The sequence below is a fragment of the Pinus tabuliformis genome, chromosome 4_2, assembly GCF_031772625.1.
Source record: "Pinus tabuliformis cultivar Carrire ecotype Pingquan chromosome 4_2, CPIR1, whole genome shotgun sequence".
In the NCBI taxonomy this organism is placed as follows: Eukaryota; Viridiplantae; Streptophyta; class Pinopsida; order Pinales; family Pinaceae; genus Pinus; species Pinus tabuliformis.
Window position 1 is genome coordinate 649278072 of NC_142304.1, and position 27625 is coordinate 649305696.

The 27625-nt window shown below is 33.4% G+C and overlaps 1 pseudogene; it reads left to right on the forward strand.

The window, feature by feature from the left end:
* Positions 1-1839: 1839 nt before the first annotated feature.
* On the forward strand, positions 1840-2886 carry LOC149171054 (lysine-specific demethylase JMJ26 pseudogene; annotated as a pseudogene).
* Positions 2887-27625: the final 24739 nt, after the last annotated feature.

A 27625-nucleotide genomic window follows, 5' to 3' on the forward strand; every position in this document is an offset into this window, starting at 1 on the left:
ATTGCCTCGCTGTCTAGCTGATGAGGAATGTAGAGCTGCTGGCTGGCTGAAAACAATTGTTGACCCTCGGAGTTTCTATTTTTGCACTATAGTATAGTAGGAATAAGCGGTTTGGGGGCACTTTTGCTAGCGGATGCCGACCAAAAAGAACTAGTTTCATTAACGGACTAGTGTCCACAAATGACAATGCAATGCACTGTTTGATTAAGAATTTCAGTGTTCATTGAACATTTGAAGAATGAAAAATGCACATTTGAACCATGAAGCATGATTCAGATTATCGATTTTTAGAAATAAATTGAGGGAACAGAGCTCGAAAATTTAGTCATTTTGCTAAATTTTGTGAAGACTTGATTTTCTTGTGTTGTGCTTTGTAACAGGTACTTGCCTCTCCCACATGGAGTGCTAGAGATCATTGCTGCAATGGTGTTTTTTGCAGAGTATCTCTTGTTTAACTTTCATTCTACAAGCCATGCTGGTCTTGAAGGCCGCAACTAGGTGGCATTACATTTACATTGCAAGGTATTTGGTTTTATTAGGTTGCATTTACTTTGTATGGCCCTATGTTGGTTGCAGCCTTGTTCTGTTTCTAGTTTTTTGTTGACTTTGCAGGGGAAGTGCTAATCTGGCTTTCGCTGATTGCCTTTGTCGTTTATTATATGGCTGAGTTGTCCGATACTTAGGGCTCTCCCAGCAAAAGGCAGGGACTAGCTGCGATGCAACCTCCCTTGTTTTTTTTGAATTTGCTAGCATTACATTTTCATTATGTTTAAATTTCTCACTTCTATCAGGGATAGTATAAAATTTGAATTCGAGATTTCTAATTTGATAAGACTTTATATCAACTGCCATTACCAATTAAATTACCCAAACAAACTTTAAAAAAAATAAAAAAAATATCATCTCCTTGTAAGAAATACTATTGAATTATCATTATTATGTTGAATTACCCAAACGAACTTTAAAAAAAAAAACAAAAAAATCATCTACTTGTAAGAAATACTATTGAATTATCATTATTATGTTAATTTGTATTTTTCGATTGAATGTTAGTTGTTTAATCTTTCTTTTTATAATAAGTTCGCGTTGCACACGAGTGGATTGAAGCGATAACAAAAGGAAATTAACTCAGTTTACACGTGAAGCATATCATGGATATGGTGAAACCCAGCAGTAGCAGCCCACCGAGGCCCCTAATTCGATATCTACCAGCCAGTGAGATAGGCAAAATATATGAGAAATTTAACCTTATTATACCTGCCGATATTAGCGGGTATATAGCGATCAATATAGCGTTGAATTTGAATTAATTTTGTTTGACTTTTTAAATATCAAATGTTATTTAATGCTTTAACCAAAGTTTTAAGCAAAAACTGATCATTCAAATTATTTAACTAATTGCGGCAAGTATATAGGGATCGATATCGCATTCAATTTGAATTAATTTTGTTTGACTTTTTAAATATCAAATGCTATTTAGTGCTTTAGCCAAAGTTTTAAGAAAAACTGATCATTCAAATTATTTAATTAATTTTTCCAAGTTTTTTATTGCAGATTTATTCTTTTTACATTCAGTTTGTTGATTTTATCCAAACTCTGCAATTGCCTGTGTTACTTTTACCCAAAGTTTAATTCTCTCAGATTTTCGATTGCACTTAGTTAATTTTACCCAAAGTTTCGGTCACCTATGGTGTAGTAGGGCAGGAGAAAATACACGTGCCCCAAAAATACACCTGCCACCATATCCATCCATGGTAAACTCGCCATATTCAGAGCTCCGCATTCTTCTCCTAGTGACCATGGAATGAACATTTGGTCACCAGAATTCATGGTGAGAAAATGCGAGAACTGGAGGGGGGGGCCAAAATTCCGAAAAAACCTACAGAAGACCTGGAGATTCGAGTGTCTAATGTGAAGCTAGATGATCGTCATTTTTGTGACAACTGCCACACATCTATGATAAGTTTCCACAGAAGCTATGATGATTGTGAGTATGATCTTTGTCTTTCTTGCTGCGGTGAGCTTGGGGAAGAGCGTCTACCAAGACATTGTGCTGAATTTATTAGCGCCTTACCTTTCAAGGAGTACACCCATCCTAAATCTGGGATTCTAAATCTTGCCACAAAGCTTCCAAAGCACTCCTTGAAACCTGATTTGGGTCCCAAAACTTACATAGCCTATGGCACCAAGGAAGAGCATATTAGAAGAAGGGATTCAGTCACTAAGCTGCACTTGGATGTGGCCGATGCTGTCAATATTATAACGCATACAGCCGAAGTCAAATTCACAGATTCCAAACAAAAAGCGATAGATAAATTGAGAGAAAAATACAGAATAAGTGATGGGCTGCCAGAGAGTTCAGGGAGGATTGAAAACAAAGACTCTAAATTTGGAGGTGCTCTTTGGGATATTTTTCGGAGAGAGGATATACCCAAGTTACAAGATTATTTGGTGAAACACAAGGGGGAATTCAGGCACCTTGAAAATAAGCATCTTACACAGGTTACTCATCCAATTCATGATCAGACTATTTACCTGAATGAGTATCATAAGGGGAAACTGAAAGAAGAATATGGAGTAGAGGCATGGACATTCGAACAAAATCTTTACGAGGCAGTCTTCATTCCAGCTGGGTGTCCTCATCAAGTTCGGAACCTCAAGTCATGTATTAAAGTTGCCATGGATTTTGTATCGCCTGAAAATTTAGAGCAATGTATTCAGTTGACTGAAGAGTTCCGCTTGCTGCCCAAGAATCACAGGGCGAAAGAAGACAAGTTAGAGGTGAAGAAGATGATTCTCCATGCAATCAAGTCCGCCTCACAAGAGCTCGACAGTTTGACCTCAGCCGCGGAGGACAGAAAGAAGGGAAAGGGTCTAGCATTGTAGAGAATGTGAACACAATCTTGTTGTTGTTATGTTTCTCATCCTATGAGGGTGATTTTTTCATGTTTTTCCTAAATATTTTTCCACGAAGAGCATGATAAGTCTATTGTATCTTGTGATTTATTTTATTTTCAAATAATATTTGCTAAATAGAGGTGTGAGGAATGCACCTCAGTTTTTTGAAAATATTTTTCTTTATTAAGTTTATTCTTAAATAGAAGTGTGAGGGAATGCACCTCAGTTTTTAAATGTTTATTCTTAATAAGTTGGAAAAATAGATGTTCGTTCTATTTTTAAATGATTTGTCTTGGAGTGAAAAGATATTGCAGAGACTTAGTTTTTATTTGAACTTGTTTTTTATTATCCGGTAAGCTATATGAATGTGTTCTAATATCAACTTAATTGTAGCGAGTTCATTCTCGCGTAAAGATTCTTAATTCCAACGTAAACTGTATAAATATTCTGTGACAGTCCTCTGCAAACAATGCAGAAATTCTACTGCATCAGTCATGGTTCACAACTGCTTATGTTTATTTTCTCTAAGTTGGAAAATTCTTTAGAATCCGTTAGAACTATTTTATTCATCATCAACTAACTATTATTGCAGGATCAATGGCAGAATCTATTATTGTAATGCCAGTGAGCTTCTTCTGATCGCAGAACTAACAATATAGTTTATCATCAACTAACTATCATTGCAGGAACAATGGCAGAAGCTATGAGTTTCTTCTGATGTCATTGTCCTGTAACAGGCCTCTGCAAACAATGTAGAATACTACCATATGACTCCAGATTTTTCATTGCTTATTATGTTTATTTTCTGTACTTTGGAAAGTTTTGTTAAATTTTTTAAGATAAGGTTAGAATCAGTTGGAACTATGTTAACAATACTCACTATTATTGCAGGCACTATGGCAGAAAACTCACTATTATTGCAGGCACTATGGCAGAAAACTCACTATTATTGCAGGCAATATGGCAGACTATTATTATTACTACCAAGGAATGTTGTCTACAGATTTTCTTTGGTAAAGGCCAGATTTTCTTTGGCGCGCTATTATTGCAGGCACTATGGCAGAAAACTAACTACTATTGCAGTCACAATGGCAGACTATTATTATTACTACCAAGGAATGTTGTCTACAGATTTTCTTTGGTAAAGGCCAGATTTCTTTGATAAGTGCGTTTTTTTTAAACCACCTCGTCACTAATACCGTTTCGATGTCTGTATCAGCTTTACTAATGAATTGAAGATCCTATTATCGTTTAAATTTTGCTGATCAACAGGACCTACGTTGTTTGCAGAATTCCTTATCAGCAGCACAGGCAGACATTGGGGCGCGCTATCATTGAATTTAAGATTTCAAGCAACTGGTGGTTAATATATCATGTTGTTGATATCAAAAACAGTAGTTTTAAATGTGGACATAATCCTTTTTTATTTCTCTGGGATTCTGTTTAAATCAAGCCTTGTGCAGGTAGTCATAGTTATCTTCTATACATACACGCATTGGAAACATGAATCTATCCTTTGGCTATGAATCTGAATCAGCAGAGAGGTGCAACACAGATTTCTACCAAAGGTGCTTCAAAAGAGTTTACATCATTGTTACCAAGTTCAACAGTACTGGGAAATTTTTTTTGCAAATTCACCAATTCGGTGAATAATTCTCCCAATTCGAATTCGGTACGGTCTCCACCGGCGAGCTTGGTCTATTCGTCCACTTTCTCGCAGCCCCGTGTACATTTCATTCTGTGCACATATTATATAAGATATACCTGAGTATATAAGGCAGTGACGGAAGGTTTCAATGGCATGTTATTTGCATCATTACCAACAATATTGTTGAAATATTAATTTCCAACTACTGCGTACTGTTTCCGAAAACAGCTAGTCCTCCATCGCACCGCTTTTCAAGAGCAAGTGGCTTTCCCTCCGGACGCAGCGATAACACCCCGCAGCTGACACGTGCATAGTAGTTTTAACACCCCGCAGCTGACAAGTGCACAGCAATTTTGCAAAAATGGGGCGCGCGATATGGTTCACAACCATCGGATTAGATCAATGGTTGATACATGCCTGCACATGGAGTTGACGTGAAGCAAATTTTTGTTTGACTGCCGATTTTATCAATGAAGCAATTAATGTAATTCACTGTGGTCATAGATTTTTGGTAAATGTTTTTAATTTTAATGTTTTTTATTTCTCACGGGAGTACAACATAGAAATAGGTATTGTTATGTTCTTTTTTGTTATGATGTTCGTTGAATATGAAAAGTAAGAAATGCGCAGCAGCGTGTGGGGAATGCCTTTTGTTGTTCAGTCAAATGAAATGTTTTTACGCACAGCAGCGCAGTGAATGCAATTTTTGTTGTATATGAAATGTAATATGAAAGAAACGCAGCACCGTGAGTAAAAAGTAAGGAGTTAAGGAGTTGAAAAATGCAAGGGTAATACGTAGAAGCGTAAATGTAAGTTTTCTTTTTGAGAGATTAAAATGAAATATGCAGCAGCGCGTGAATGAAACAAGAAGATTTTTTTTGCAGCAGTGAAGGTAAAGAAATTGTTTTTACACACAGCAGTGTAGAATTTGAAGACAGAGACAGAGTAAATATTTTTTTGTGAGGAAGATCCTTTTGTATCAGGCAGTTTTATTAATGAATACATAGGTTTTTATGTGTGTGAAAATCTTTGTTCTTCAGCAAACAATTTTTTTTAATTTCCTAGATTAAAACAGAGCATCTTTCCTCTGTATATTTGTTTTGGAATTAAACAGAAAATTCCCAACAAATATGATCAAGAATCCAGTAAATAATGGCATGGCAGGAACTAAATAGCCCAGAACTATTCTTAAATAGCCCAGAACTCATAGGGACGAACAGGCAATTGGTATCAAGCAAATATTTTCCATAAGCTTTTTTGAAGTGGTTTTGGGTAAACGAATAGAGGTATTCAATATATTCAATATTTTTATAAGCTTTTTTTTTTTTGTAGTGGTAGGAATAGCCGAGAACTCATAGAGACGAACAGGTAGTTGGTATCAAGCAAATATTTTCCATAAGCTTTTTTGAAGTGGTTTTGAGTAAACGAATAGATGTATTCAATATATTCAATATTTTTATAAGCTTTTTTTTAGTGGTTTTGGGTAAACGATTAGAGGGATTCAATATACTCAATATTTTATAGACTTAAGAAACCAGGGAGCTATCATTTATATGGCAGGTATGCCGAATGCAATGCATCCTTGTTGTTTAGCGGTTCAATTCCATTGTTGTTTTTATTGCATCATCGTTTTTTTTTTCACTTACTGGTTCACGGATACCCGGGTCAGTGGGTAGCCGCACCCCTCGGCCTATTTACTGACCTAACCCCAAGAGCTTTCGGGATTCGACCCTGTGACCTCCCATTGGCGAGGCACTTGATTTGACCGATTGAGCTAACTCTTGGGGCTGTTTATTGCATCATCGTTGTAATAAAAATAAATAAATACCATGGATGCAAAATCAGTTTTTACCTTGTCTTTATATAGTATTTAAATAAGAAAATATGTTGATATACTTACCTGGTTTTTAAGAAAAATAAACAATTTTAAATTACATCATATTTATTTATTTATTTTTTAATACTGAAATTTTTTAAATTTATTTGATTAATAATTAATTTTAAGTACTTGTGGCTAACTATATTATAAAACCACAAGCTTTTACAAGCTTAAAGCATGATGCAATTGATGTTCTTCTTACACAATGTATACCAATCAAGAACCAAAACATTCACTATCAATTTTTATTTTTGTTTAGTATTTAAATAAGGAAATACAGTCATATACCCACCATGGTTTTTTAAAATAGCAAACAATTTTAAATTGCATTATATTTATTTATTCTTTTTCACTAAATTTTAAATTTATTTGATTACTAATTAGTCTTAAGTATTTGTGGCTAACTATATTATTACTCCCTGAAACCACAAGTGAAGTGCTTATGAGCTTAAAGCATGATGCAACTGATGTATGACCTTTGACTTAAAATACTGGGTAATTAGAGCTTTGGTTTAACATAAAATAGGAATTCGTAGAAATTACATGATATTTCCTCACTGGTTTTGGTCCTACACGTACTCAATCAAAAATGAAGAGTCCTCAAAAATGAAGAGTCAAGGATCAATAGAATATTGGTCCTACACATAGTCAATAAAAAATGATCAGTCGAGGATCAACTTATTCTATTGATGTTCAAATAACTTAAAACGTGAGTGTCCAAAACGAGGCATTCATGAATTTATATTGAATATTAAGTCTGCGAAAAGAAGATCCTTTTCAGTCCCATAATGAAAGGTTTGTCTTTGTCTGTTTGAAACAACTGACGATTTATTCATTCACCATCTCAATCTTTCAGATGCAAGCGGGATGACTTTGTTGATGTGTGAATGACGAGGGAGCTTGATCAATAGAATATTGGTCCTACACATACTTAATAAAAAATGATCATTCAAGTTTCAACTTATTCTATTGATGTTCAAATAATAATTTTTAGATGTAAGAGCTCATTTTTTAGAGGACCATCTTGCAATAATACAGTCAATTTTCTTAGCTTCTCTTATGTTGGTTTAAATAACCATCCAAGTCATTTGTCTGAAAATCCTCTAAACGGTAAGAAATTGGGCTAAACTAGAGATTCCTAAACGGCAAGAAATTGGGCCAGACTGGGGATTCCTATCATTTGGGGAAAGGAAGTGTTTGATAATTGGTTAGCAATATCATTGAAACTTTCTTACTCGATTGCAACAAATACATTGATGGAGGAAACAATGAAGAAATGTATGTTTGTAAGGGTAGAAATATGATGGAAAAAAAAAAATGTTTATTAGAGCCAGACAAGCATGCACTATTATGCACATACTCAAACTCCAAAGAATGCATTAAACATGAGGGATGGAAGTTTTTCTCCTTGAAGATTGTAGACTGCAGTTCTGTGTTGGAAGTGATGGTTGGATATGAGAGCTTCAACTCTTTTGCTAGTTCAATTGACAACAAAGATGTTAAGTCTAATAACATCACAATGAAGACTAAAGTAGAAGCAGTGTTTTATTTCATATATGGTGCATTACAACAAAGAACATCATATGACAATGTAATATGTGCAAGGCAATCTGGCTTATCAATTCAGTCACCAAATCTTGGTTGATGGTATATTGGTGTAAATGTTTTAGAGCAAAAGCAACAGAAAGTTGAGCCATATCTTTGCTTTGTGTTGAAGTGGAGAATATATACTTGCAACAATGGAAACACTGGTGAAAATTCCACATGGAAAGTGCACCCACATTAGAGGGTTAAAGGGGTGGGAGCCAACCTACCATTTGAGTCTTACTATCTACCAATCAACAAAGGAGAATTGGCAAAGTCTGAAAGTCGTTTTTGGAGCAATATTTCAGTAATTCTTCCATATTAAATGCTAGTCAAGGCACATAGACCTTTTTTATTTTTGAAGTTCCTTTTGGTGTAGTTGGAGGAGTCATATTTGTTGAGCTCATATCACATGCTGCAATATATTTTCACATTTATGCTAGATTTGGAAGTTTTCCCACTCTTCACAATTGGGATTACCATACAAACGTTTCAGTTGGTGTGGAAAGTTCATTTTTCACAACTGTAATTGGTAAAAGTAAGCAGACAAAGATGCACTTAAATATCATCTACCCATGGGATGGGTGTTTGGTTCCTAGGCTTACGGCTCTATGGAGGTTTCAATCCATATGCTTATGCTTGGAGCACAATTTCATGCTCCGTATGATCTGGAAACAGTGTAATGTCTTTATTCTTTGCATCGAAACGGTGTAATAAGTTTATTCTCCGCATTGTGTTCAAATTGGAATATGTTATTATTATATTTGTTAAATAATCCATAACATGCTAGTATAATACCACAAGAGTCAACATAGGTAAGCCAAATCATGTAGCATCAACATAGGTAAGCCAAATCATGCAGCATCATACAATTTTAAGGAATGAAAAAGAATGATAATAACAAGTTGTAAGTGTTCACAAAACATTTTATTTCTTTTAGTTTGAAGTTTACAACTAAAAAAACCATTAAAAAAATATGGGCCAAATCATGTAGCATCAACATAGGTAATCCAAATCATGTAGCATCAACATAGGTAAGCTGAATCACGTAGCACCATACAATTTTAAGGAATGAAAAAGAATGATAATAACACGTTGTAAGTGTTATCTGACAATTTTTTTCTAATGCCACTTCCAGATAGAGTGAAAATACCAAAAGCCATCATTGACGCTTCACGCCTTTCTACCTCTATGTGTAGCTAGAAACCTCTTGCGCCCTTCACTTCTGTGAGTGAAAATACCAGCAGCCATCATTGACGCTTCACGCCCCTCACATCTGTGTGCAGCTGGAACCTCCATGAATATAGTTCTCAGAAAGGCCGCCATGATTGGTTGCTCGCAGCATAGGGATAATTATTTTCTGGTTGAGGAGTTTGCAGATACAAAACCGAATGCAGAGGTTTTGGATAGCGTTTTGGCAAGGAAACGCCCCAAAGTCAAAATAGAGCCTTCGTTAAAATGCCCTTACTGTAACAGGTTTTGCTTTCACTAAAATGCTCTTACAATAACAGGGTTTGTATCTGAATTCATGAACAACTAATGTTTCCTTACCTTTGCAAAGTTTTCACAGTTCTATTTTATTTTTTATTTTTTAGGCAGAGATGAGAGTTAGAGTACACTTAGGAACAGAAAGTTCCTCTTTAAAATTTCTGGAAAAACAATAAGCTATCTAAAATAAAATGAAATGATGTTCTGAGAAGGAAAAATAAAAAAATTAGGAGGTTAACATGAACATTAACCTGGAGAAGGCGCCAGGGGGATTTGGGAAAAATCACGAGGTCGAAATGGTGCCATGAACCAATATGCAAGTGATATCCTTTTGTATTTTGCAGATTCACAGATTATGTTAGCATTGAATTGTCATTAAAATGTTATGTTCAAACCCTTTTTCACATCGATTTACAATCACGAGATTCTCTGTGTGGACGTTGGTGCTTTGCTTGTAGTCAACCTATATTCCGTTTTTCTTGAGGCAGATTTACATGAGGCAGCTGAAAATTACTTGAGAAAATTGACTATTAAGAGAGGTATTACTATAAAACTAGATATACGACTTTCAAGCATAATTTTGAGGATATTCTACAATGTTGGAGCTAGCTCCCTAATTAGTGGTGACTTTCTTGCCCCTAGGTTATAGGTCTGCGTTGAACTAGGTCTCCCTTCTCTCGACATGTTCGTTCAACACTCGCCTGCCTTAACCAGATTCTGAGCCCTAACCCACCACTGTTTAACAAATTAAATCTCTGGATACCTGAAGAAGTACAATTGGTCAGTTCCATAGAAGAGAACTGCACTCTATAAGTTTCAGCCTTTTCAATTGAATTTGTAGTGGACTGCCATACTTCCTTCTCTTCGAAATTTGAAAGGACTAAGCTGAGCTAGTAAGGTCCTTCGCCAGGCCTGAACCTCAAAGTCTAGTAGAGTTTCCTACCTTACGAAGTCATTATACGAGAAGACACCCTGTGTAGATGGTGCAGAGTTTCCTACCTTATGAAGTCATTGGACGAGAAGACACCCTATGTAGATGGTGCAAAGTTTTCTACCTTACAAAGTCATTGGATGAGAAGACACCTTGTGTAGATGGTGCAGAGTTTCCTGCGTTACAAAGTCATTGGACGAGAAGACACCCTGTGTAGATGGTGCAAGCAAAGCCATGTGGAGCCTAGAGAATAATATCAGCTGATTTTCAAATAGAGATTAGTGGTTGGGAAGCCTAACAAATGGATTACATGCTAACATCCAGTTACACGACACCATTAGTGAGATGATAGGAAAATAAACTGAAGGCTTTTTTAATGCAAAAGGAGGCAACATTTTATGTTGTGGATTAATGCTAACTACAAAGTTAGCATTAATGGATCTCGCTCTCCATTGTAATTTTATTATAAAATTTTATCAATATATGTGACATTAGCTGGCAATAAGACCTCAATGTATATCAACCAATGAAATGTGCAATAATAAAAAATAAAATAAATTTTAAAAATCATATTATTTGAAACTTTAGTTAAATGCATCTTCTACAAATAAGTCAAAATAATTTAATTTCAGTCAAAGCAATATCGATTTCTATACACCTGCATGCCTTTGGGTAGGTATAAAAAATGGTAGATGTTTGGTATATTTTCTTCGTCTAAATTTCAAATGTGAAACCACTTTTATTTTTTATTTATGTTTATTTTTTTTAATACAAATATTACGATAAATGAAAGGTATTTGGTATATTTTCTCGGTCTAAATTTCAAAGACTAAGCAATTTATATTTTTTAATTTAGGTTTAGTTTTTCATATTTATTTATTAAAATAATAAAATTATCATGCAAATGGATCTATGAAAAGAATGATTATGTTAAAATTATTAATTTTGAAAAGGAATTACATTTACTTATATAATAGTTATGCTATGAAAAGAATGATTATGTTAAAATTATTAATTTTGAAAAGGAATTACATTTACTTATATAATAGTTATGCTAATGCGATATTATTTTAATGTTAAAAATTATCTATTTTTTTATGGTAAATTTTCTTTCATAATTGTTAATTTGGTGATTTTTTTCATATGCTATTTAATTTTAGTGATACTAAACTCATTTATACATATAAATATGCTATTTAATTTAGTGATACTAAACTCATTTATACATATCAATATTGTAAGAATATTTTAATTCTACTAAATTTAACTATAACATAAATGTAAATTGCAATTCCAAAATATTTCCACAGTAAGGATTAATGACATCATCAGGATTTGGTTGATGTTTTAAACCAACTAATGTAGTTCATCCTCCAGAATAATCAAACTAATGAATCTCCATTAGTCATATATCTATGTACTTATATGTATTTATATTTATTTATGTAATACAAATAAAATACGTTATAAACCTTGAGGTTAACTAGTTTTTAACTTTTGTTTCTTTATTCTCACACTTAGACGTTCCAAATTTAATTATTACATACTTGTATTTATATTGCTTGGAAATAATACTTACATTAGTAAATAAATAGATTGGTTTGTTGAGTGAATTGTGTTGTTCATATATTTTCTCAACAACAATTTCTTAGTTTAAAAATTCTTTATTCTCACACTTAGACGTTCGAAATTTAATTATTACATACTTGTTCTTAGTTTAAAAATTCTTTATTCTCACACTTAGACGTTCGAAATTTAATTATTACATACTTGTTCTTAGTTTAAAAATTCTTTATTCTCACACTTAGACGTTCGAAATTTAATTATTACATACTTGTATTTATATTGCTTGGAAATAATACTTACATTAGTAAATAAATAGATTGGTTTGCTGAGTGGATTGTGTTGTTCATATATTTTCTCAACAACAATTTTTTAGTTTAAAAATTATTAAATCTCATTAGTACTATTTATGTGGCCTGTATTTTGATTTTGAGGTGTAATAGACAAATAATTTTGTGAGCAATTTATGCACCATGTCTTTTACTCCAATTTGTTTCATGGTAGCAGAGCCAACTCTCTCTATACTTCCTTCACGGAGGGCGAGGAAGATGGGGGAATCGTAGATTTTTTGAATCATGTACGGACAGGATAGGGGAATCGTAAATTTTTTGAATCATGTACGGACAGGGTAGGAGAGTAGAATGAGTGAGAAGTTTTCTATGTTATGGGTTCCTTGCTGTCAAATAGTAATTGAACTACGCCATTTTTGTTATGTGTGTGAAGAGATAAGTGGTATCTTCATTATCTGTTCCGGACCTGTTAGCTGATGGTTGATCCCATCATGAAAGTGAAGGACAATTTACTTATTGAATCTTTCCCGGCCAACAAGAAGCTTATCTGTTGGTGGTGATGGCACTTATTTTCTTTAAAGACAACTACAACGGTACAACGGTAGCAACATCAACACTGAATATCCTGTGTCAGAAAGCCGTCCTCGTTTCGCTCCCTCTTCGACCAATTCATACGCCTTCCTCCGGGAGAACCAATTGAACAATGACAACGACAACAACATTGTTTCTGTCAGGATAATGTTGAGAGTTTCGGATTGGGCCAACGAGTTGTTGTGTCGATTTTGTAGAATTCCTCCAACTCGTTATTCGTGGCGGAGGCTCTCCAGGCATACACCTTGCAAAATCTATTGATGTTAACTGTTATTGATCTGAATTGGATAAACGAGGGCATGTGAGCTTTTGTGCACACAATGGAACACGTTGGAAGATAAGGAATATCCATTATTTGCATTAATTCTTCCAAAGAGTTTCACTTTGTGGAGCAGTTGCTTAGCATATACAAATACAAAGTGGTTGTGCATAAGTTGTGAGAGTTGCGAGAGAGAGCAATGCAAAGAATAGCGACTGCAGCTGTGGAGTGGTTGCAAGACATAAAGCAGTTGCCAGGGCCACACATCTGGAACGACTGCTAAGTAGATTCACACCTTAGGAGAACTTACGAGACACAGTCACGCTTGTGCAGCAGTTGATAGACATAGCCATGCTTGTATTGTAGTTTATATATAGAGCGACACCTGAGCAACAATCAACCATTTCAGAGGAACATATAACCAAGCATTTCAGAGGAACATATCGGTGAGGAACAATTGAATAACATAACCATTTTGGAGGAAGTTATCAATGACGAGAATAATATCGGTTAAGTTGCCCAATTTAACATATAGATTTTTGAAATAGGAATAGAAGAGGATGCTTGCAACTGTGGAGTTGTGAGAGCAAATGTGGGATTTGTACATCTATGTTGCAGAATTCGAACAATTTATTGGTTATGCTGCACATGAATACGGAATAATGGGGCCTCCTATCTATATGTTGCATTTAGGATTTATGTAGGTTATGAAATGAAGCAATCCAAATACACTGCATCTCAAAGTTACTGTTCAATTTATGAGATCCTTGTATATAGAAAGGTCAGTTGTATAATTAAATGCTGAATATTCTTAGTACTCATATAACCCACCTATACAACTATCAAAAGTGTAGTTGGTTGAATTTTGATAGATGGGAGTTTGTCCATAGGGTGATCTAGTATCGAGATTGTTCTTCAGGAGATTGAGAAGCCTCAATTATACAAAGTTCGTCAAAGATGGTCATAGGAATTTATATTTTAAATGGAGTTCAAGTGACAACTCAAAGATGAGGTGGTGAAGAAAGAGTAGTGTTTGCAAGATTCGAGAGTGGATATGAGTGCTGATGAAGAATAGTCAAACAAATGTGACTATTTGTGAACTATAATGTGTTTTTTGTATTAATCTCTGTAATAATGTAATGTAAGCATTAAAATGGGGACTTGGAAATAATGTTTACATTAGTAAATATGTAGATTGGCTTGTTGAGTGTATTGCGTTGTTGAGATATTTTCTCAACAACAATCTCTTGGTTTAGAAATTGTTGGATCTCATGAGCATTATTTATGTGGCTTGTATTTTGGTTTTGAGATGTAATAGCTGAATAGTTTTATGAGTAATTTACGCACCGTGTATTCTCCTCCAATTTCTTTCCATATTTATCTTCACCCACATCATACAAACAATTTTAAAAATTTGTATATTGAAAAATATGCTATATAGCATCGTGCTAACTTTTCAAGCTTCTTTGTTTATTCTCACACTTTGGAATGTTAAGAACTTAATTGTAAATACTTAAGATATAATAAATTTGAAGACATATAAAAATAGAAAGAGTCACTCGATTTTGAAGGATGAAATTAAAGGTTTCAAAATTTTGTATATATAAATGTTTGACTTAAGGGAAGATAATAGATTTTAAAAGTTTTGAGTTGACATAACGTAACAAATTTTGGATTTATTTACATCTGCATTTATTTAGGCTTCAAGTAAGGGGATATCCAAATTAATTTGTATTTTGAATGTTTTTGCACTTCTAAAATAACTGCTTATTGAAGATTCCTTCACTGCTATTGGAAATATTCAAAGGATCTGTATGAAATTTTCCATCATCTCATTCCTCTATTGCATGAGTACTTCTTTGAGAAATAACTTGGTAGGATCTCTTATTTCATCATATCTCTTTTCTTTTTCTATGGAAGGACACTTGGGTTGACAAGAGTGATCATTCCCATGTGAAACTAGCTCGAGACAAAAATATTTGTACTCTAATCTCATTAAGGACTGCACCAAGACATGACAAGTAACATATTTCTTCGATATCACAGCTATATGTTGTATAAGGAACAAAGTGAAATTAGGAAAGAAAATGAAACACACCCACAGAGAAATATAGAAGAGAGCATAGATATGCAGTGAAAACCCAATTCCTATTAATAAATAAAATAACATAATATTGTACAACGTAACCTGGATAGAATGGTGGTAGTTATCGAGAGAGAGAGAGACAGAGAGAGACAGAGAGATGCTAGTTACACACAATCAGAAATTGCTATCACAAGAGGATGAAAGAATGGCCTTTTAACATAAAGAAAGAACCATAGGGGTCCAAAATTTTAACCTTATAAGGTGAAGTGCCAAAATGTTTGTAGGTCCCAAGGTGGTAAATTGGTACATCAATTTCTTGGAGCTATAAATTTTGCATGCATTCTTCATTTAAGGCATAGAGAAACTCCTTGGAAAGAACTATCCATGGGTAGCAACCTTTGGATGGGTCTAGAACATGCCATGGATCCCCTAGCCCCTTGAATGGCCAAGAAACATAATTTTGGGCCTCCAAATGACCCTATAAGTTTTGAAAGAAAATAAACAATAAAAAATGTCCTAGAAGATACAAAATTGTTGGAGTAGTGAAATATGTGGTGGTCACCAATATCCATCTAGATCACTTGTGGAAAATGATTCCATGAATAAAATTACGATGTTGAGGATGGATAATGGTGGAGAATCCTATGGGAATGAATATGATGAATCTGTAATAAGAATTATATAGCATGGTAGAACACTACTCCATACACACCTCAACATAATGGATATTTTGAAAGGATGAAAGAAACATTGATAGAAAAAGAAAGGAGCATCAGGAGGTGTTGAATCAGGACAAAGATTCTAGGAAGAGTAGTGGATACTACATGTTATCTAGTTAATAGATTACACTCATTAGTTTTAGATGATAAGACTTCAAATGAGGTATGGACTAGTAAGAAACCATCTGTTAAGCATATCAAAGTATTTAGATGTCATGCTTATGTACACATTCCAAAGAAAAATAGGAGTAAGCTAGATAATAAAGTTGATACGTGTATATTTAGTGGATGTAAGAAGTTTTGAAAGGATATAAGCTTTGGAATCCATAAATTAGGAAGTTTGTGTATAGCCAAGATGTTGTATTTAGAGAAATCAAAGATGTTCTCACATAGGAAGTCCCGGAAAGGAAGAAATAACGAGAGAATGTAGAGTTTTAATTGAAGTATGGTGAATCAAATTTGACTAAAAACAAAGAATTATAAGGAGCTCAGCCAAATAATTTTCTAATGAGCATATCAGTTCAAGAAAGAACGCAACCAGAAAGGTATAATCCATTTGATTTCCTTTCAAATTCTTCTTTGTCTATCACTAATGATGACTCTAGGACTATTAAAGAGGAAGTGGGTTCACAAGATGGAAAATAATGGGAAAAGGCCATGGTTTAAGAAATGATAGCCTTTGATAAGAACTAGGCTTGGGATCTAGTAGAGTTGTTGTTAGGAATAAATCTCATTTGCTTCAAACAAGTGTTTAAAAAGAAGTTGAATGTAAAAGGAAAAGTGGAGAAATACAAAGGTATGATTGTAATAAAAGGTTTCCCAGGTAGAGGGAATTGAATTTGGTAATACTTTTTCATCTATTTCCAAGTTTTCTTGTATTATATGTCTGTTATACATTGAGCTTCTATATTTTATTTTAAAGTAGAATAGATGCACATGACGACAACAATCCTACATTGGGTTCTATAAGAATAAATATACATGAAGTAGTAAGAAGGAGTTGCACTAAAGGGAAATAAAGTGATAGTACGGAGGCTAAAGAATTCCTTATATGGGCTAAAGTAATCACCAAGGATGCATTATAAAAGATTTGATACCTACATATTGGGACTTGACTTCACAAGGACCAAAGAAGATCATTGTGTGTATTTTAAATTAGTTGGTGATCAGCTTATTTATTTGGTCTTGTATGTGGATGATATGTTTTTTACTAGAAATAGCAAGAAAATCATCCATGATGTGAAAGCCTAATAGTCCTCTTAATTTGACATCAAGGATCTTGGTGTTACAATTTTGCGCATGAAAATTAAAAGATATTTGGAAAACAAGAAGAAATGTTTAAATCAAAGGATGTATGTCTATACAATGTTGTAGAGGTTTAATATGTACAAATGTAAACTTGTAAAGGTCTCTCTTCCTATAGCTATAAATTTGTATACGAATCGCTACCCCAAGATGTAGGAAGTGGAAGAGAACATTTCCCATGTTCCATATGCTATTGTGGCTATCAATTTGATGTATGCAATGGTTTGTACTAACCTAGACATTGCAAATTCATTGGGAACATCAACTAGGTATATGTTAAAACCATGGATGGAGCATTGGACAATAGTAAATATGGTTTTCAAATATTTATGTGGCACTATTGGTTATGGCTCATGCTATCAAGGAAGACCAATATTGGACAAAATGTTAGAAATACATGGCTTTGTTGATGTTAATAAGGTTAGAGATATGGACTTAAAAAAAAATCTACGAGTGGATATGTTTTCAACTTTTTTGGAGGAGCAATTAGTTGGATGAGAAAGATCTAGTCTATAGTGACACTCTCGACTATAGAAGCTAAACACATGAAAACCAATCATACAATCAAGCAAGTAGTGAGGTTAAATATTGTGTTTAGGTATGGGTTCGTACAATAAGCTCTATGGAAAGGTTGCAATAGTTAAAGTGTAATATTCATGACTAAGAACCCAACTTATCATTATAATACAAAACATATTGATATACAATATCACTTTATGAGAAATATGATTGAATATAAGAAGGTGCTACTCATAAAGGTGGACATTTTGAAGAATGTTTTATATTCATTAAAAAGATCTCTAAGCACTAATAACTTCTCTTGATATAGAGAGACAATCACGCTTATTGCCACAATTTATTGATCATGAACTATTATCCCCCCATTTATGAAAAGAAAAGAACAAGTTAGATAATTTTTTGTATTTGTTATATTTGTTGCATAACTATTCCCATGGATGATTTATTGTGTTAGCTGCAATGCACCCAAAAAGAGGGACAATTCTTTGCATCCATTTTTGGTATTTTTGACACATGGTTTTTTTATTTTAGTAGTTTTGGGTGTAGGGTTATTTAGTCCATGTTTTTTAATTTCGTTGATGAAATATTATTTTATTATAATCTTGGGTTAAAAAATGGGAGCTTAAGGACGATATGGAATATTCATATTGTATTGTAGCATTTTAAAGATATAGTACAGTGGAAAAAGAATCTGGTGTTCCCCATTTAGGTTTTTAGGGTAAAGTATCTGTGTTATTTTGTGTGTATGCACATCATATTTTCTATATTTATTAAGAAACTGTCTGTAGTAATGAACTGTACAATGTTAAAACCAATAATACCTTTGTCGAGGAATAAGGTATATTTTTTTTGGGACAACTTGATGAAAACATTAGGATGCTATGTTGGCCAATGGGATAAGGATCAATATGATAAATCGATTCTCCCTCAAGTATTTGCAGAAGGATGCTTTACTTTTCTCTATTATCAAGACCACAATAAGTTAGTAGTAGGAAATTTAGAACCCATGTGGTATGAAATATATATTGTTAAACATGTGTTGCAAAAAGGGGCATACAAGATAGTGGATTATTATGGTAAATCCATTGTTTAAGTCTTGTAATGGTATCTATATTAAAAATTACTATGTGTAAGTCATAAATATATGTGGTGCTTTCTACCTATTGTATTATGGTGTGTTCACTTTTCTTTGTATGAATAGATTGCATAAATTATTTTCTTATTGTGCATAATATTTGATTTGAAAAGGTTATGGTACATAGTGGTTTGCATAGGCTTGATGGATGTTATGTTAGAATCCAAACTTGTGGAATCACAATTAAACCATTTCTCTCTCTCATGGGAAATATTGTGTTACTTCATTAGTACTTGCAAGTAAATCTCCTTAAAATATCATTTGATTACATTATATATCAACTCATACCAAAGGGATATTCTATGTTAACTAATTCCTTAGTCATTTATGTTTGAGGTTATCATTTATCTCATTAAATTAGCATCATAAAAAATGCAGAGAGAGAGAGAGAGAGAGAGAGAGAGAGAGAGAGTTGTTACACCATATACCAAAATTAGTCCATTTCCAAGACTGGGCACTTAGGCCCAAGCTTCTAGCCCATACACAAGAAAATTCTAGGAGAGGATAGAATGGCCATTAGTCCTCATGCTAATAATAACATACAACAAATCAAGCTACATGCATTAAGAGGCAACCAAGACTCGTAGATGCATCAATTGTGTGTCATCATAGGTATCAAGGAACCCTGTCTATCCAATATTGGGGTTACACAATGGTGAGACCTTCTAATTTTCTCATCACCTCCCATAGTTAATTTTTCTTTTAACCCCACTGACAGTGCTAGAAGCCGCCAACATACAGGTGGTCTCCCCAATATGAAGTCCCAATTAGACCTCACACTTTTTTTTGTAGAGCTCCATCCAGAATATGGCCCGACAACCATTATATTAAATATTTTCCTTAGTTGTGAAAGTTAGCAAAAGAGAGAAACACACACATACTTTTGAATGAGCAAGTAAGCCTTTTGAAATGTTTAATTGCAATGTGTATTAAGGTTCTTTCACCGAAAGGGAAGAAAAAGTGAGTCTTTCAAAGACAAGTAGTAGTATTATCCTAATAAAGACACGTGCACATACATATGGAAGAACTGTTAACCATCTAGCGAAATAGTTCACATAGACATAATGATCGTTAAAGGAAATACAACACACATTCAACAATATAAGAAACAAATCCAATTAATTAGTTCAATTTCTTTAGTATGTAACGTAAACACATACGAAAAACCTCTAAGGAGTAGTCTTACAACATTCATGATACATGCATGAAAGTGTATTGGCTCAACAAGCTTCTATTATTAAGTGAAATTTCGAAGATACATCGTTACAATGAAACACCACCAGCGCCAATAATGGAGCATTAAGCTACTACTTGATCCTCAAAAGAACAATCACTCTCTCAAATGTCTAGTTTGAAAAGCCAAGGTGAAAAGTTCTTTGCTTGCATAATGAGGCTTATTTTATAACAATAGGAATGACCTTTCATATCCCCTTGACTCTTGGACTACCCTCATGACCATTGAACTTGTAATATGACCTTTGGACTTATACAAGCCTTTTGGACTTCCCAAATATTTACATTTACAATATTTTCCAAAATACATATCATTTTCCACATCATATTGTGGAGACAACAACACAATCCATTGAAGTGGATGACATGGAATTCAGTGACTTGTAACAAGAAGCTCTATGAGAAGTGACGATACTGCCAATATGTCTTCCATACTTTGTACATATTTTTCATTATGATTTCTTTCTACCCTCCAAAGGGTCTAGGCATGTTATGGAGTCTTCATCGGTCACGTTGGTCATCGAAATTTGACATTTCTTAAACTACCGCAACATGGTTCCTATGTGCCTTTGTCTTCAAGAGTACCTTCTTGAAAAACTGCTTCTATTAGATCTCCTCGACAACTTTTTTGAAGTTCAGTATGAGTACCTATAGGTGGAGGTCACTCATGGCAAGAAAACATCAGTCAAAAAATCTCCTACTCTACTTTGATTCATGTAATGAGACATCGCATGATCAACAATGCACAAGGTAGAGGAAGGAGGATCATCTAAGCACAAAGCACACTTGCAAGAGATAGGGAGGCAGGGACTAGTCACTGAGAATGTGCAATGTGTAGTTCTAGAAGGGGATGAGGCAAGGGGAGAGCACGATGAAACTGTAAGATGAAAAGGTGCAAGGTATTATCACTGAGAGAGGCAAGGTTCCAAGGTCTACATAGTTCTAAGTCACAAGGGGGGGATCACTGCCCACTGGAAGTGCACAATGCACAACACTAGGCAACCAGGTGCAGGGTTAGTGTAGGGAGGATGAGTAAGTAATAAGGAGAGGGGTCATGCCGACTAGGATTGTGGAGTGAATAGGAGAGAGAGAGAAGGTTTCGGGTGACACAGAGCGCATCTCCAACTGACAAAGAGGGTCACTACGATGTTCTATAAGTACACAATGTGATCTTCCTAGCACAGAGGGAATGTTGTAAGCTCAACAAAATGACTAAGTATGGAATAAAGAAACACGAGGGAAAAAACAATGAGTTAGGGTTATGATCAAGATTTATACATGTCAACTCATCGATAAAAATTAGATAGGATCCAAGCATATGAAATATACATCAAAATTCCAGTTTACAAATAATCTCCAAGTGCCACAAGCACAACATAAGTAGTTGTGACACATAAGTGTAGTTTTGTGGCTTAAAAGTGTATTATGGCACAACAATGTGCTATATACGATCTCAACAATCTGATGACACTTAAGAAGGAAAATGGACACTAGAAACATGTGTAAGAACATAAAACGACACTTCAGGATCAAAAGTGGCACTACACATGATAACATGTAGGCTCCAAATTTTGAATATAGCAAAACATTTTGGAGGGTGATGTAGCACCGAAAACACATCCTTAGTATCCTCCTCCAAGTCTCTCCTATTGGGTGCAATGTGATAGTGAAATAGTGATTATCTAGGAAATATGATACTAGCCACATATGTGCAACAATTAAACATTGGGAACATTACATAAACCAAAGAAAATTACAAATTAAAAAAATACCAAAAAATATAAAATTTACAAACATCCAAAAAAAACTTCTTACTAAAGTCATCCCACTACTTATGAAGGGGTAGTGTTAGTTCTTGGTTGTAGTGGAAGTCAATCCCAAAATATCATGAATTTCAATCATAAAATATTAGTCCTCAAACAAATCAAATAAGTCCTAATCAAACTAATGGACCATTTATCCAACACTTATCTAAGCCATCAAGTTGGTCCATGGAGTCATGCATGGCTTAGATGGGCCATTGAATATTGTTGATACTCATAGCCTCATAATTAGTACTCACTTGACAAATAAAGATACTAGTATACTCTTCTAGTTCAATTGTTTCTATTTCCCTCTATGATGTTTTGTTAGATGGAATTGTATGTTTTTAAGTTGACTAACACTCCAATTGAAAATGGTCTATTTTAGATATTGCACTACTATATGCACTTGAACCTTAGATTCCAAGTGGGGGTCTATAGATCCTACTACTTGGGTGATGGAAAACATTATTATATGGAGAGTCATGATTTGGAGCTCTCCAAATATTTTTTGAGCTCATGGTTGACAATAATATATAATCTAAGTATCTTTAGTCTCCTCTCCCCATCCTTGGCAACCTAATACTTACTATCAAGGCCCCTTGCCTTGATATTCTAGTAAAGAAATAAATATCCTAAATATTGAGTGTCAATGTTTGATTTTACATTGTGAATGATTAGTTATTGGGATACCACTTCCCAATTAGCCTCTACAATAAGGGCACTTTTCCATTCATTTTTTATGTGTGGAAAAAATTGAGAAGTCCACAATCTCATAGGACATCTAGTGTTGGTATATGTCAAGGAGAAACTAGGTCATCCACTTCATGTTCCTTCTCCTTCCACTTGATTTTTTTGGTTGGCACTTCTACAAAAATAATGATAAAAAATATTACTCTATCCATTAAAGTCAAACATCAAAAATTTTGAAAAAATTGCATGAGATCTAAGGGCTATGATAAAATATCTCCGGGTCTACCTTAATAGAGTGATCATCACTTTGTAATCTAAAATAGAGCAATGAACAACTCCTTAATAGCTATAGATAAACAACGCAAGAGTAGTGAAGCTCTCAAAGGAAATTGATGTTCCCCCTAGAAATTTTTTTGGGTAAAACTAAAAAAAGAATACATGAAAATAAAGAGGAAGCATAATTCTACTACCTGGAATAGATGGTGTTGCAAATGATATCCTGGATATCTTAGGATTTGTAGTTCAACAATTGGTAGGTTGGAATTTTTACTTCAACAAGGTTATAACTTGAAAATACAATGGGAAAAGGAACTCATTTTGCCCCAAATTGGATTTTTACCATGGAAAGTCACTAAAGAATCCATGTTCATAGTCGAGTTTAGTATGTATCACTTTCTAATTCGTTCTTAATTCTTTGTTATCCACTTTTATGAGTTTCGTGCATACTAACATCAAACTGGAAGATATAAATTGATTTTTCCATAGAGATATGTTTCAAAAGCATTAGTTATTGGTGACATCCACAAAAATTAACTACATACCTTCAACCTAAAGAAACACATTTCCGCCAATATATTTTCTTGTGATGCAAAGGAATAATAGAAGCAATACAATCAATATCAAATATTTCCACTAAAATATCCTATAAAGGATAGTATTAGCAAAGGACCAATAGGCCTTGAAAGAGGAAATGTAGGGTTAAGTAAAAAATAACTATAAATGGTTGAGTATGCATATGATAATAAATACCAAGACTTTGGGCCTAATTTTAAGGGTAAAATATTCAATTAATGCTAGATTCCGCCTTTTGTTATGTACTTAAATGCAATCACTTCAAATAGGGTAATAACATATGGACATGAATTTTCTATAAAATGTAGACTTTAAGGTAATCCTAACCATATATACCATAGAATTAAATAAGAAAGATAAATTATAATTATAAACACCCACTAGACCAATGGATTTATCTTTTTTGGAAATTGAGTCAATGAGGGAAAGGTCAATTATTGAGGGCTTGGATGATGATCCAAGTGGATATAGGTGGCCATCCAACTCTTCCACTGGCTCAGTGATTATATATATTTTCGATAGTTTTTTAATGCTTCTCTAGGTCCCAAACTCTCAAGAACATTTTGGGGTCCCAAATAATGTCTTTTGTTGATTTGGGGGTTGAGGCGTTGCATGGAATGCCTTGGTCCTAGCAAAAAATTATAATTCTTGGATAATTCTTTACATATAGACATTATATGCAAAATTTGTTCCTTTGAGAAGATGATTTACCAACTAACCATGTTGGGGCCCAAAACACTTTTGGCACTTCATCTTCTAGGATTATGGTTTTATAGGCCTAGGTTCTCTCTCTTTTTTAAAGGCCATTATTTCCCCTCTTATGATAGTTTTTTCGAATGCATCTAACGACCACTTATGTCCCTTAAAATATAGCTGCCACCATTCTGACAATATTTTTTCTACAATATTGTGTTATTTTACATATTGACAGAAGTTGGTATTTCACTATATTATTGTTCTCTCTGCTATTTTTCTCTAAGTGTGTTTCATTTCCTTTCCTTCCTTTCACTTCATTCCTTGTACAACCTATATTAGTTTTATTAGAGAAATCTACTCCTTGTTGTTTCTTAGTGCATGTCCCAAATGAGATCATGTTACAAAGAGTTGGGTCTTGAGATAATATTTTTGTTCTAGAAAGTCTTTTCTTATCGTTAATGGTTAATGAAAACACTAATTGAAACTTAGAGAAACACCTTGTTATTTATGCAACCTATTTAGACTTAAAGGATCATTGACAACCTATCTGCCAATTTATTAATTTAAAGAATGTCATTGATGGAAAAAGAAAAACAATATATGATAGTGTTAATCAATTAATAAATGATAGAGAAATTAAGTATAATGATTTGATGGTTGTTTGTACAGATGGAGCTTCAACAATGATTCGACATGAAAATGGATTTGTTTCACTTTTTAAAAAGGACATTTCAAATCTTATTAAAATTCATTGTGTAGCTCATCGTGACTCTCTATTGGTAGTAGTTGCTTCTAAGAATGTACCTGGACTATTATATGTTGAAAAAATATGCTAAAAAAGTGTATTCATATGTTGAAAACTCACCAATGAGAAGTAATGAAATTAATTATTTGCTAAAAGTCATGACAATTGATTTTCTTTATGTTTTACAAATAGATTAAGTGAGACTCTTATCTAGGAGAGAAGGCTTGTAATTTTTATGCCAACAATTTTAACTTTTTTGAAAAATGAAAGGTAAACTTCTTCATAGTATGATAAGATACTAAGTTACTGCATTCACTTTTGTTTTTAGATTTTGGATTTAGGTGCATTGAACAAATTGACAAATAATTTTCAAGAAGTCAATGCAGAGATTACAAATATTGTATTAGCTCTTAAAGTAACTATAAGTACATTCTCTAGATGGTTTTTGAGGAAAATAAACATTTGCAAATTGAAAAAGATATATTTCAAAAATTTTAAGTGGTTCCCAATATGAATATATTGAAACTAAAAAACAAGGGGTAGTCATAGGTAAAGAGGAGTTATAATACATATGTATCCTAGCTATAGAGATTGATTATATGGATGAAAGGAAATAAACTAAGAAATATCGTAGTCAAGGCACAAATGAGAGCTCCCAACAAATAATATATCATTATATTAAGTATCTCATAGACTATTTGAATAAAATATTTCCATATTTTCATCATTTTAATGCAACAAAATTGTTCATTCCTTGCTATTTTTCCGAAAAGTGTCATATTCATGAGAAATTCAAAAGGTTGCCTTTTAAAAATGTAAAACTTTTTCAATATTTTCAACATACCATATCAAAGGATGATGATGGGTTTGTACCTTTATTTGATGATAAATAATGTATAAGGGAGATCACCCTTTTGTTGATTCATTAAATTTCACTTGTGAGGGTTTCTCCATAAAAAGAAGCATGGAAGGTGTTTCATAACATAAAATAATGGCACATAACTTATCTTGATATGATGAAATTATGGCAAGTTATACTCACTATTCCAATAAGTAAAGTGGATTATGCAAGGGGATTTTTTAAGCAAAACATAATCAAGTAAATTAGAAAATCAAGGCCTGAATTTGATACACTAGATGCATTAATGAGAATATTTTTGAATAGACCTAAATTATCTAATATTGATTGGAATGTAATATATGGGATATGGAGAAATACAAAGTAAAGAAGAAATTTTGAGTTTTGAGAGTTAATAAGTTACTCTTCTTAATCTTTTTATATGACTTGTGTTTCTCTTTCAAAGTAATTATAAATGTGTATGGAATAAGATCATATATTATGCATTTTAGGACCTATGCATCAAGATGTACTTATTGATGAGGTTTTTGTAATATCTTTGAAAATGTTTAATCTCTAATGAAATATAATTCCAACATAAATATGAAGACTCTCCTTATAAAAAGTTGATCAAAATGAGACAATATTATTTAATTACTCAATACTTTTATTATCTTTTTTCACTATTATCTTTAATGTAGGAAAGTACAAAGTTTTAACTATCATATATATTAAATATAAACAATGTATGAAAGTACAAAGTTTTAACTATCATATATATTAAATATAAACAATGTATATGCTCATTAAATATGTTCATCACACATGTAAGATTTGAAGCAGAATGCGATGGAAACGGGGTTGAAAAGTTCTATGAAGCTTAAAAAAATCTCTAATTTTCATTCAAACTCTATTCTAATGTATATGCTTCCATATTATATACAGCACAAATAAATACTTAGTAAATTTTAATTAACAATGCACTTATATTTCATATATTTTTTCTAATTAAAATTTTTCTTACTACACGAGATATATTTTTTTAAAGCTTGATTTTCATGTGAAAAAATTTGTTATAGTTTATCTTTTTTAACACTTCATTTTCTTCTTACACAAGACATATTTTTTTTTAAGGTTGATTTTCATGTGAAAAATTTGTTATAGTTTATCTTTTTTTAACACTTCATTTCCTTGTGAGTTAAATATTATGATGAATTGTAATCTCTAAGATTAAACAACACAACACTAAGGCCTTGTCCAATATTATATAATGGAAGTATTTTATGTACTTTGACATACAAATGTGAGTAATATAATACTCTTGAAATTTCTTCCAAATCTACATATCTTAAACTTCCCGATCTACATATCTGTTTATGAGATGATGATTTCGATCTAATGTGGATCTTGAATGGATTCTAGTTGTTGTCATGGGTTTGTGGTTTTCGGAGAGATAGATAAAGGTTATGTTTCAGATTGCATTCGGGCAATACGTTGAACTGCCTTTTGGTGATGGTCGGATCTATTGCAAATCTCTGTAAAAATATGTAGCTGGCTTCTTTGTTGAAGTTATCAAAGTTGCAGGCAGTTGAGGGTTTGCAGACCCCTGATCTGTGACCGTGCATTGATACTTTGATCCAACATTTTGTTCGGAGAAGCGTGCCACCTACGTTTTTGGTCTCATAGAGGATCATGGTTTTTAAGAATAGGTTGTAAACTTCAATTGCTGAGAAAAACAACAAGGTTGAACATTTGGAATCAACCATGGGAAACTATTTCCATATGCTTGCATATGAATTCCAAGAAAAGATTGACCTCCTTGAAGACTTGGAAGAGAAAGTTGAGCCTTTTTCTCACTCAAGAAAAAAAAA